Source organism: Tamandua tetradactyla, chromosome 9, assembly GCF_023851605.1.
Source record: "Tamandua tetradactyla isolate mTamTet1 chromosome 9, mTamTet1.pri, whole genome shotgun sequence".
Taxonomy (NCBI): Eukaryota; Metazoa; Chordata; class Mammalia; order Pilosa; family Myrmecophagidae; genus Tamandua; species Tamandua tetradactyla.
The window spans coordinates 15,978,829-15,990,422 of record NC_135335.1 but is presented as its reverse complement, the minus strand read 5'-3'; the positions used below and the strand labels follow the sequence as shown (position 1 = coordinate 15,990,422).

Here is an 11,594-nt window from a genome sequence, read left to right as displayed (position 1 = left end):
ATTTCTTGGAAGGGCAGGGGATGGGATCCATGATGGGAAAAGTAGTAGAGCACAGAGCAGACATTAGAACTAGAAAGCCAAGGGAATGAGGTTGACAAAAGCTGGGGCAAATGGCAATTTATGTGCAAAGTAAAGGAAAGCATTTGTACTTTGTGCCAGACATTGTCTTAGGTCCTCCTCCCTACATTTTTTTTTTAACATTTTTTTAATTGTGAAATATAACAGACATACAAAAAACAAAACACAACAATAAATTTCTGAGTATATTTTAACAAGTAGTTATAGAATAGGTTTTAAAGTTTGGTATGGGTTACAGTTCCACGACATTTTGTTTTTTTCTTCTAGGTGCTCCAAGGCACTGGAAACCAAAAGAAATGTCATTATAATGATTCAGCAGTCATACTCATTTGTTAAATCCTAACTTCTCTGTTATACTTATCATCTTTTTCTGCTTTTTTTGTGCAGATTTCAGAGTTTGGTATGGGTTACAGATCCACAATTTTAGGTTTTTCCTACTAGCTGCTCTAAGACAGTGGAGACTAAAAGAAATATCAGTATAATGATTCAGCAATCATACTCATTTGTTAAACCCAATTTTCTCTGTATAACTTCACCATCACCTTTGATCTTTCTCCCCTTCTTAAGGGGTATTTGAGTTATGTCCATTCTAACTTTCTCATGTTGGAAGGGGCTGTTGATAATATGGGATGGGGGGGATGGAAGTAGATGATGTTCTGGAGAGCCTGGGCCCTCTGTATTTCAGGACTTATCTAGTCCAGGGACCCATCTGGAGGTTGTAGGTTTCTGGGAAGTTACCCTAGTACATGGAACCTTTGCAGAATCTTACATAACGTCTTAGCTGTTCTTTAGGATTGGCAGGAAAGGTTTTGGTTGGGAACCCTCCCCCAAATTCTTTAACCTCTTAATCATACCATCATCCCAAGATGGTTTTTGTTATAAGCCTCGGTCCACCGATGACAAATGGAGGTTCAGAAGTCTGGCCAGTGGCCCAGGACCCATTACCGCTGTGTAGGGAGCCACGGAGCCCAGGGGCGCCCCATGCTCATAGTCCGTGGGAGTGGCTGCCTTGATTTTAAGTAAGAATCCTGCCTGTGGACATGTTATGCCTGCCTTGTTTCTGGTAGAGGGACCTGTCCACTTTACGTGCCCAGTAAATGCTGCTGTGAATACCTGAAGGATGTAAGGAAGCTAATGTGGTTCTTGTGGGCTCCCGTCGAAGGCCCTTAGACTGGGGCCTCCCTTCCAGGGCCCCCAGGCTGGGGTTTCCTCTCCAGGGCCCCTTGGGTGGGGCCTCCCCTCTCTTTGCCCTGGACAGTGGTGGCACCTGCCTCTCAGCGAGCTGAGCTGATTCCAGCCATGCTAAGGGGTGAAAAGACAAAGCAGCGCTCCTTGTAAGGAGACTCTGTTGGGTGGGCGGTGTGGACAGGCCTGTAGGTCTGAACCTCCCTTCCCTGGGTAGCTGCTATAGACACAACGGTTTTATTACATTCCCTAAGAATTCCCTAAGGAATTTTCCCTAAGAATTCAATGGGAAAGATATTCTTTAGTATGACTGTCCGTCCTCATATTTTGGGGATTTATCGTTTCAAATCACTGAGATAAAGCTGTCTGGGGGGAAATGCCATTTACTATCAACAGGGGTTGCCTAAGTCCATCCTCCCCTCATGTTCCTCACTCGGTATTGTTTCAAAAGTTCCATCATGTGAACATACCACAATTTTCTTTTCATTTTAACCATTCACCTGTTAATGGACATTTGGGTCGTTTCCCAGTTTCGTTGATTTCGTACAAAGCAGCTTTAGACACTTGCACCGGTCTTTTCGTGGAGAAGTTTGCATTTCTCTTGGGTCCAACCCAGAAGGAGAACTGTTGGGTCATATAAGAAGTGCATGTTGAACTCTATTAGAAGCTGCCAAGTCGCTTCCAAAGTGGGTGAGCTTACGCCCGCAGCTGCGTGTACAAGTCAGGCCGGCTCCACATCCCCACAGCCCCCGTGGGCGCTTGGGGCCTCAGGGACCTGCTGCTGGACAGTGACCGAGAAGGGCAGCCTCCACCCCACTCAACTCAGAAATGCATGCGCCATACCTGAGCAGCACCCCTGGTCCTGGGACGTGTGTAAGAAAGAGCCAACGGGGCTTCAGCGCTTACCGAGCTCGGGCTCTGAGTTTCCCTCCTGGCTCTGCTTCTCACTGGTGGGCTGAGCCTCTGCCTTGAGTCGCCGATGGCTGGTGACAGAGGTAAATGGAGAGGATGTGCTTGAGTTGGGCAAACAGCAGGGGTACTGAAGATGGTGAAGATTTCCATCTCACTGGCGAACAGGTTTGAAGACATGCAGCCCTGCTTCTCTTCTCAGGTGGCTCAGGGACCGTGGAGAGAAGCAGAGGTGCAAGCGGGCTATGGGTTTACTGGCCAGTAGAAGAATCTGACCCCTTGAAAGCTAGGGAAGGAACCACTATTGCACTAAGTGAGAGCAACAGGGAAGGGATGGGGGGTCAGGCACAGCCCCCCGAAGGGCATAGCTGAGAGGCCCTAAGGAAGGATAAGGCATACGTGAGTGCTTACAGGCTTCGGGGGCAGAGATTTAAATCTTTTCTGAGTAGGTTTTCTTTCTGGGGAATGAAAGTTAAGACAAAATCCAAATTTTTTGCGGAATGCTGTTTCCTTTATCAACAGTGCCCAATGGGCCAGTAATCAGGGAAACTAGAAACTGCCTTTCTTTTTTTTTTTTTTTTTTAAAGGAAAGACAGAGAGAAGGAAGGAAGGATAGAAGGAAGAAAGGGAAACATCTTTAAACATTTTCTTGTTTTATTGTATTTTGTTTTTTTGTTTTTTGTTACATGGGCTGGGGCCGGGAATCGAACCGAGGTCCTCCGGCATAGCAGGCAAGCACTTTGCCCGCTGAGCCACCGCGGCCCGCCCCAAAACTGCCTTTCTTTGAAGTACAAAGAGAGCATATGAAAAATCTTATTCAACTTTCCAGAGCCAGCCTCTCGTGGGTTCAGCCAGCCTTGGTCGAGTTTCAGTGTCCCCCCTTTCTCTCCCAGCACCCCTCCCTCCCTCTTACCTTTTCTCCATCCCCACCCCACCCCCTACCCCAGAAGTGCCTGCAGACACACACAGAGCAGAATGTCTTAATTTATTCAGAAATTAGCCCGCTCTCTTTTTAAGCATTTTGGGGAAAGTGTCCTTCCTTTTAATTTCTGTCACAACTTTCATAATCTCTCCACTTTTCCTCCAATTCCCAGAGTCAACATAAAAAAGAGTGAGGAGCTATGTGGACAAGGGATGTGAGAGGAGTCCCCGAGGGGATCCCGGTCAGGGTTGTGACATAGAGTGAGCTTGGCTTGGCCAGATGGAAAAACATCTCTCATAAGGAGAGCTAGGACGTTTCCATTCCAGCTCGTATATTATATGATTACATGAGGTGCAGAGAGAGAGTGAGAGAGAGAGATGATGATGATGATGATGATGGCGGTGATGACAGGTGATAGATGATAGGGGATAGCTGATCGGTGAAAGGTGATAGATAGGGACCTGGCAGGTGTCTTTGGAGATAAACACATCTGAGCCCAAGTCCTGGAAATGTCATTTATTATCTTTGTCGAGTTTTAAAGCTCTCTAATTTTCATTGTCTTTAACTTTAAGGTGAGAATGCCTATACTCGGGGGTGGGTGGGGGGAAGGCGCTGCTGTGTGAATATTTAATGGAATAATGCAGAAACCCATGCAACGGAAGTTAGCGTAGAGCATGTAATGAGAAGATCCATGCTCTATTCAGGTATCCTGAAACTTGCAAGATCTGAAAACTGTCCTAGAGACAGGGGAGGTATGTGGCTGGCATTGGAAATATGTGAAAACCAGGTTTAGAAATACATGAAAACCAAGCCCAATGCAATGCCTCTGTATCATCATCTACATGAAAAGAACAGGCTGCAGAGAAAGTACATGGATTGTGAGTTCATTTCTTCCACCTTGACCTTCTCGAGTACACACATTGTGGATATTAGTTTTCTATTGCTGTGCAACAATAACCACAAACTTAGTGGCTTAAAACAGTACACGCTTGCTATTTCACAGTTTCCGTGGGTCAAGGATCCAGGCAGAACCTAGCTGTTCCTCTGCCTTTCATATAGCTGAAAGCACGGAGACGTCAGAACTGCTTTCCCACGTAGAGCTCAGGATCCTCTTCCAAGCTCACATATCGTTGGCAGGCTTTAGTTCCTTGTGGTTGCAGGACTGAGATCTCCCTTCTCTCCCTCCTTCAAGCCATGGCAGCTTCCTCCACATGGCTCTGTCATCCCATGGCCACTTATGTCCTAAAACGAGCATGAAGCTGTCTCACTCCAGGCTGCTGGGATGGAGTCTTAAAGAGCAGCTGTGGCCAGTCTAGAAGAAGATGATGGCCACATCACCATTGTGGTGTTTAGTTGGGTAGAAGCGAGTGGCAGGCTCCCAATCACAGCAGATGGCTGATGGAGGACTCCTAGTATTTCCCTGCCATGGGAAGTTGCCCTACATGCCTTTATTGCCCCTAAACATTGGCAGCATGTGGAAGGGCACTCTTGACCCCTGAGCCCTCTATAAAAGCCACACACAAAGTCACAGTTGAACTAATGGAGACGACTAAGTTAAGAGGGAGAGGGCAAGAAGTACGTGGCTCTGCTGCAGAAATCCATATTCAAAGTACCAGGGATGTCAGGATGGGAACTGCTAGATGACAATTTGAATGTCTTACATGTGGCTGAAAGAGGTGTGCCTTCTTCTTAAATTCTGAGCTTCTCCATGGAAGGTTTCCCATGTTTGTTTTTTCCCAGGTATTTCCATTTCAGTTCCCATGGCTGCGTGAAGAAAAGTCTAAATAGTGGAGAAGTAACTGTGCAGAGTGACAGCTCCTGTGACCAATTTCCTGGTGAAGGACATATCCATTTGCTTTTGGAGAGGCAGATTTCAATGGGCATCCACTATGCTAGGCAATTTCATGTAATCTCTACAATGAGATCATGCTTTCATGTTTCAGTTGTAGAAAGCAAGGCTCAAAGAAATAAATATTTCCCTCCCTCTGAATTATGGTTGCCTTAGGATCAGGGAGTGTGCCTCAGTCATCCGTAGCCTTTGGTCCTAGCCCATCAGTCAGTCGCATCACCCAGCTGCTACGTGGGTTTAAGCCTTACTTTCTCTGACTTTGGTCCCCATGCCATTTTACTTCACCACAGACACTTCTCACCAAAGCAGGGATCCTCCCCCTCCTCAGAGCCCTATCGAACAGTCCTGAGTAGGTAGTTTTCTTGAAACTAATCAGCTGAGCTAAGGGAAGAAATGCTTCTAACCTTTCAGAAGGGAACCACTCAGCAAGAGAAGGCAATGATGTTCCAGAAACAGACAATAAAGGAAGGGCTGGGACACAGAACAAGGGAGAGACAAGTCAAACACTCAACTTGGGAGTAAAATATAAGAAGGCACCCCCTAAAATAAATAAATAAAACATAACAAAAAACTCAGTGGTCATGATCAATATTTTAATGTAATATTTTCAAAAATTAAAAATTTATGAAAACCCATCCATGATCAATAAAGTACCAGAAATTTAAGGAAAGATATTATCCAACCCTGCACTTGCTTTACTCGACTTACTTGCTTTCTTCAGTTGTCACTTCCTTGAGGGAGGAGATGGTAGAAGAGAGAAGTCCTGACCATAGGGAAAGTCAGAATACGGAAGGAAAACAATTACTTTTCTCTTATTTCTCCAGCCTTCTAGGTTAGGGAAGGACCCCTGGCCCAAAGGTATTGGATTTCAGAAAAGTGCCTGTGGTCTCTAGAAAACCTGACAAAGCACAAAACTTACCCAGTAAACTCCCAAATCCATGTCTTCAGATCAGAGAACAGGGATCAGTTCACTGAGGTGTTTTCTAGACTCCAGCACAATCCCACGGTGTGATTTGGAGGTAGTCCTTCTTCCCATCTCTGTAAAGTGGGAGCTTTGGAAGATGCTTCTGGAGCCTCTCTCAGCTCAGACATTCTAGAAAGGCTATGAACTCACAGTGCCCAAGGTTGTCACTGCCCCTTGTTCCATGGGGAAGTGCAGCTTTCCCAAGAAACCTTCTGATAGGTCAGCCTGAGCATCTGCTGTCTACTGGCTTTGCTGGTGGTCTCTCTGCTCTATTTGGTGGTCCCTGGGGTACAAGAGGAGGCTAATGTCTCCAAAGTCAGCTCCCATGGAGGGTCGATTGAAGCACTCACTTTCTTGTGACTCTAGGACTCGCTGTCAACCGCCTCATACTATATTTATATTTAAGGTGTAGCTATCATGTGAGGGTTCATAACACATTGGAGTGTTGGGGAGGCACAAAAGCTTTGGAGCTGGCCCAACGTGCTTGATGGCTTAGAGTTCTCTCTCTGCCCTTTCCAGCTGCATCACCAGGGTGCAGTCAGGTGACAGTGTCACCCCGTTTCTTTGAACAGAAATAACTAAATATAAATTATTGGTACCTAGGTACAAATTAATTGACTAGGTAAATAAAAGAGTAAGAAGCAAACTGTAAGGTATCATGAAGCGGCAACTGCAGGAAGCAGCTACTGTTTCTAAATCTGAGAAAAAAGGAAGAGTTTGAGAGGATTAACTCATAGAAACTTAGAAGAGGGTACCTCCTGGCTGAAATAAGGACCTGCAAAAAGAGGAGAGGAAGGGAGGGGAGAAGAGGGGAGGGGAGGGGAGGGGAAGAGAGGGGAGAAGAGAGCAGAGGTGAGGAGAGAAAAGCAGAGGAGAGGAGAACAGAGGAGGAGAGAAGGGAGCAGAGGAAAGGAGAGCAGAGCAGAGAAGAAGAGAGGAGAAGACAGCAGAGGGGAGGAGAACAGAGGAGAGGAAAAGAGAAAAGAGCAGAGGGAAGGGGAGAGAAGAAGAGAGCAGAGAAGAGGAGAGGAGAGGAGAAGACAGCAGAGGAGAGGAGAACAGAGGAGAGAAAAGGAGCCCACTGGCTGGTGTGGCTGGATGATGCATAAGGAAGCTTGTTCTGCAACTTGGAAAAATTTCAGAGTGGGTACCACTGCTGCTACTGGAAGGAACTGTTGCTGTTGGGGAGAAAAGGTGTTCCTGGAGGAAGAGCAAGTGGACAGGAGGTCACCCAGGTAGCAAACTGGAGGGAGCAGGTGCCTCGAGCAAGCCTGACAGGAATCGATGTGGCAAAGCAGGATGCACAAGGGCAGGCTTGGAGTCGAGTCAACAGCTTAATGACAGACACAGAACTCAAATGCCATAAGCAAATCACCTGATCTCTGTGCATCCATTTACTCTTCTGCTAACAGGAATAACAGTGACCTCTTTATAGGGTTGCAGGAAAGATTAAACGCAAAGCACTTAGTACCTGGAACAAAGTGAGTGCCTGATGAACTTAATCATGCTTATCACACAAAGGAAAGAAGAAAACAACTCTATCTGTCCTGCCCAAGGCACTAGATTGATATGTTCCCCGCATTTTATAGTTTCATTTCCAGAGTGACCCTAGAGGTCATTGTCATTTTCCTGATGGTCACCCAAGAGGAGCAGGGGATAAGAAGATGCCTTGGTTGTTCACCAAGGCACCCCAATAAGAGGCTTTGTTGAGCAGGAATTCAGATCTACATGTGCATGGCTCCAAAGACCATGCTCTTTATTTGGCAACATGCTGCTTCGGCTGGAGGTGAGGTAGGAGACAAAGGGTATTTCCACTCTTGCTTCACTACTCGCCTATGAAAAGTTAAGCTAGATTTTATCCTTTCAGAGCCCCAGATAAGCTACCTATAAAACTGGAATAGAATATTTGCTTGCAAACTCGCGATAAAACTTTATAAAAACTGCAAAACTATATATAGTTTTATATATATATATAGTATATATATACTATATATAGTATATATATACTATATATAGTATATATAGTATATTTTGATCTCAATAGACATAGAGTGTAGCAAGCTAAAACATACTTAGGGAAAAGCGAAGAAACCTATGCAGTAGGTTACTGCTGTAATGCGACACATGCTCCTAAAAATCACAGAATTGTGCAAAAGTGTCCACTAAAAACCACAGACCTTATGGGAGAAAATGGGTATCTGACATTTGTTAGAGACATGCAAGGAAAGATAATAAAAATATAAATAAAATAAAATAAATATGGTGGGAGAGTTTTATACATTTGAAACAGTTAAGAGATACATAAATATCACGGTAAATATGGCACTTTACCTTGAAAAAGACTTGGAGTTTATTTGCGGAAATGGGTGTCTGAAAGTTGCAGCTTGTGCATTATTGTGACCTGGTGTTCTTGTTGCAAGCTGCCGGAATGCAATATACCAGAAATGGAATGGCTTTGAAAAGGGGAGAATTTGTTAAGTTGCAAATTTATAGTTCTAAGGCCATAAAAATGTCTAAATTATGACACCATAAGAGGATACCCTCACTCAAGAAAGGCCAATGAAGTTCGGAGTTTCTCTCTCAGCTGTAAGGGCATGTGGTGACATCTGCTAGCTCCTAGATGAAATATGGACCTGCAAAGAGAGGAGAGGAAGGGAGGGGAGGAGAGGGGAGGGGAGGGGAAGAGAGGGGAGAAGAGAGCAGAGATGAGGAGAGGAGAACAGAGGAGGAGAGAAGGGAGCAGAGGAAAGGAGAGCAGAGCAGAGAAGAGGAGAGGAGAAGACAGAAGAGGGGAGGAGAATAGAGGAGAGGCTTCCCTAGGGCTCTGTCCATTCTATTTATCCTGTTGGTCCTGGTGGTTCTCAAGCTTTCTCCAAAACGGTTCCCTGTTAAAGGGCTCCAGTAAGCAACCTCACTTTGAATGGGTGGAGACACATCTCCACGGAAACCATCTAACCAAAAGTTACCACCTGTCCGGAGCTTCTTCTCTTGGTCTCTGGTCCCCGGCCGGCGGGGGAAGACGCTGAAGAAAAAGACTCGGACACACTCCTCCAGGTTTGTCGTAAGTGCCAAGTTTTACTGGAGCTAAGCTTACACACCTTGTTACATTTCTCACGCAGGGGGGAGACTCCCTGCGGGGGACAACCTCTATGCGGCCGTCAAGCACGGCTCTCTGCGGGCTGTCTCCCCGACTTCCCGCCCGGGGTCCTATATATAGTGTGGTGATTACCAATGGCTGAGCTACACGTACAAGGCTGGGATAGGTGGATAGGAGAGGCGGGCGTGTACATCATGGGCGGAAGTGACGATCGGGTGCCATCTTGGCCCGAACGTCGGGTATACGTATAAGGCGGAAACAGGATGCGGGCGCCATCCTGGCTCACTCGATGGGCGGGGGGAACTCTAGGGCAGGCTGCGGCGTGTCCACTAGGCCCGACCCGGGAGGCGGCTCTCCACATCTCCCCCTTTTTTATTCATTTTGACCCAGTGTCTCCATTGATGAGTGTGCTCCCATGAGCCTGAGAGGCCCACTACATGATTTGGTGCTTTGGGGAGTCTGGACTAGGCTCCAGCCATCTTGCGGCTGAACCTCTGGCACCGACCAGAATGCTCACCTCATATAGAGACCGGAGAGCCCGTGAGCTGGAAACCACGTGACTCTCCCTGCAGTGCTTCGCCTCGCAACTGGGTTATGTAGGGGGGCAGGTGAGCGGCAACCAGAGCCGAGAGCGTCATTAGGTGTCTCTGTGCAATGGCCGGAGTCTAGTCTGGCCAGGACCGTGACTCCGCCGTAGAGATCATCCTTTAGACAAAAATTATGACTTCTGGTGCCGCCTTTTACACCCGGGACACGGCCATGGGCTTTGCAGCAGATCCTGTTTTCGAGCGCCCCGCCCTGAGTGGCCGGGACGGGTCATACAGTGAGGGGAAGGACTGGGTAGCGGGACGGTCGTTGCCAAGAGCATCAGGGGCGAGTGACATAGCCAACATAGTGGTGACGCGTAGCTGTTGCTGCGTCTGGAACAAGCGTTCTAACAAACATTTAACAATGAGCAGAGTTACTAAGAGTCCCACTGCTAAAAGAATCCAAGTGGTCAACCTGGGCCAAGAGAACCATGAGGTGACTTGGTCCCACAGTAGCTCGTAGTGGGAAAAGGATTGAGAAAAAACAGTCTTTAAGGTCTAGTATAAAGACAGGCCAATGCTCCGGTAAGGCGGAGAGCAAGGGTAACCCCGTTTGAACAGGTCCTAGGGGTTCCATACAGTTATTAATGACTCTTAAATCATGTAATAGTCTCCATTTCCCTGATTTTTTCTTTATGACAAATACAGGTGTATTCCAAGGGGATGAGGACGGAATGATATGACCTTCTTTTAGCTGTTCTGATATAAGCGCGTGTAGCGCATTGAGCTTTTCCTGCGGCAAGGGCCACTGAGGCACCCAAATAGGGGTCAATGTTTTCCAAGTTATTTTTATTGGGGTGGGTGGGAATCTTCCCTCAGTGGCCCCCGCGAAAAACCCAGGCCCTGCCTGCCTGGATTGGGTATGGTCTGTACAGGCGCTGGGCGTCCTTGCAGGGAGGCCCCCAATCCTTTTCCGGGGACGTATCCCATACCTTTTAGAAGGTCCTTGGCTGTTTTGGAATAATTAGTTGTTAGGGTAAGATCCATTTGTGTCAGTACGTCTCTTCCCCATAGGGAAACGGGTAAAGCCAGCACGAAAGGCTGAAAAGAGCCGTGATGTCCTTCGTCATCTGCCCAGTGAAGGGCGGAGGCACTTATCATGGGAGCAGAGCACTGCCCGATCCCTGTGAGGATTTCTTCCGCTTTGCATAGCGACCAAGAGGCGGGCCAGTCTTGCTGCCGTATAATAGATCGGTCAGCTCCGGTGTCCAGCAGGCCCAGGAAGGGCCTGCCTTGCACCTTGAGTGTCAACATGGGTCGGTTCTCTAGGGACATATGTAAACCTTCAAAGATTTCCCCAGACGATCCAAATCCTCTGTCTCCCCTTAGGTCGGGTCTGCTTGGAAAGGCAGCATGTAAACTAGGCAGGAGCAGGAGTTGTGCCAATTTATCGCCCTCTGCAATGACTAAGGTGCCTTGCTGTGACTGAACCATGATTTGGGGGGAGCCGGTGAAGTCTGAGTCTACCACGCCTGGTATAACTGTTAGTCCTTTTAGGGCCGTGGACGCTCTCCCTAATATTAACCCAACAGCCCCTTGGGGTAAGGGCCCTTTAAAGGAAGTTTTCACTAGCTGAACACCCATGGAGGGGGTTAATACGAGTCGGGAGGTGGCACAGAGGTCCAATCCTGCGGACCCGGGGGACGCACGGAGCGGAGAGGAGCAGGGCGGGGGCCCTCCGTATTGGGGGGCCCCCTCCGCCCGTTTTTTGAGGGCTGTTCTGGTCTTCCAGAGAGACGCTCCCCTTCTGCGCTGAAGGCTGATCTACAGTCTTCCGCACGATGGGGTCCCTTTCTACAGCGGCCACAGAGTTTGCTTTGGACTCGGGGTTCATTTTGCCGCTGATTAGGGGCTCTACCGGGACATTCCCTCTTAAAGTGACCTGGTTTGCCACATCCAAAACAGGTTTTAGGCCTTACCACAGGACCCCCCGAGTCTCCTGTGTCCACATGTAGAGAGCTAGCTAGCATGGCAGCAAGACCTGCATTAGTTAAAGGGCTACC

At 47.6% G+C, this 11,594-nt stretch overlaps 1 long non-coding RNA gene across 1 annotated transcript; it reads right to left on the bottom strand.

The window, feature by feature from the left end:
- Nucleotides 1-249: 249 nt before the first annotated feature.
- Nucleotides 250-6,027, bottom strand: LOC143645904 (uncharacterized). The gene is made up of 4 exons (XR_013157208.1): nucleotides 5,863-6,027; nucleotides 2,170-2,246; nucleotides 1,764-1,887; nucleotides 250-358 (listed from the first exon to the last, which is right to left on the bottom strand). It is a non-coding gene; the product is annotated as an uncharacterized LOC143645904 (long non-coding RNA).
- Nucleotides 6,028-11,594: the final 5,567 nt, after the last annotated feature.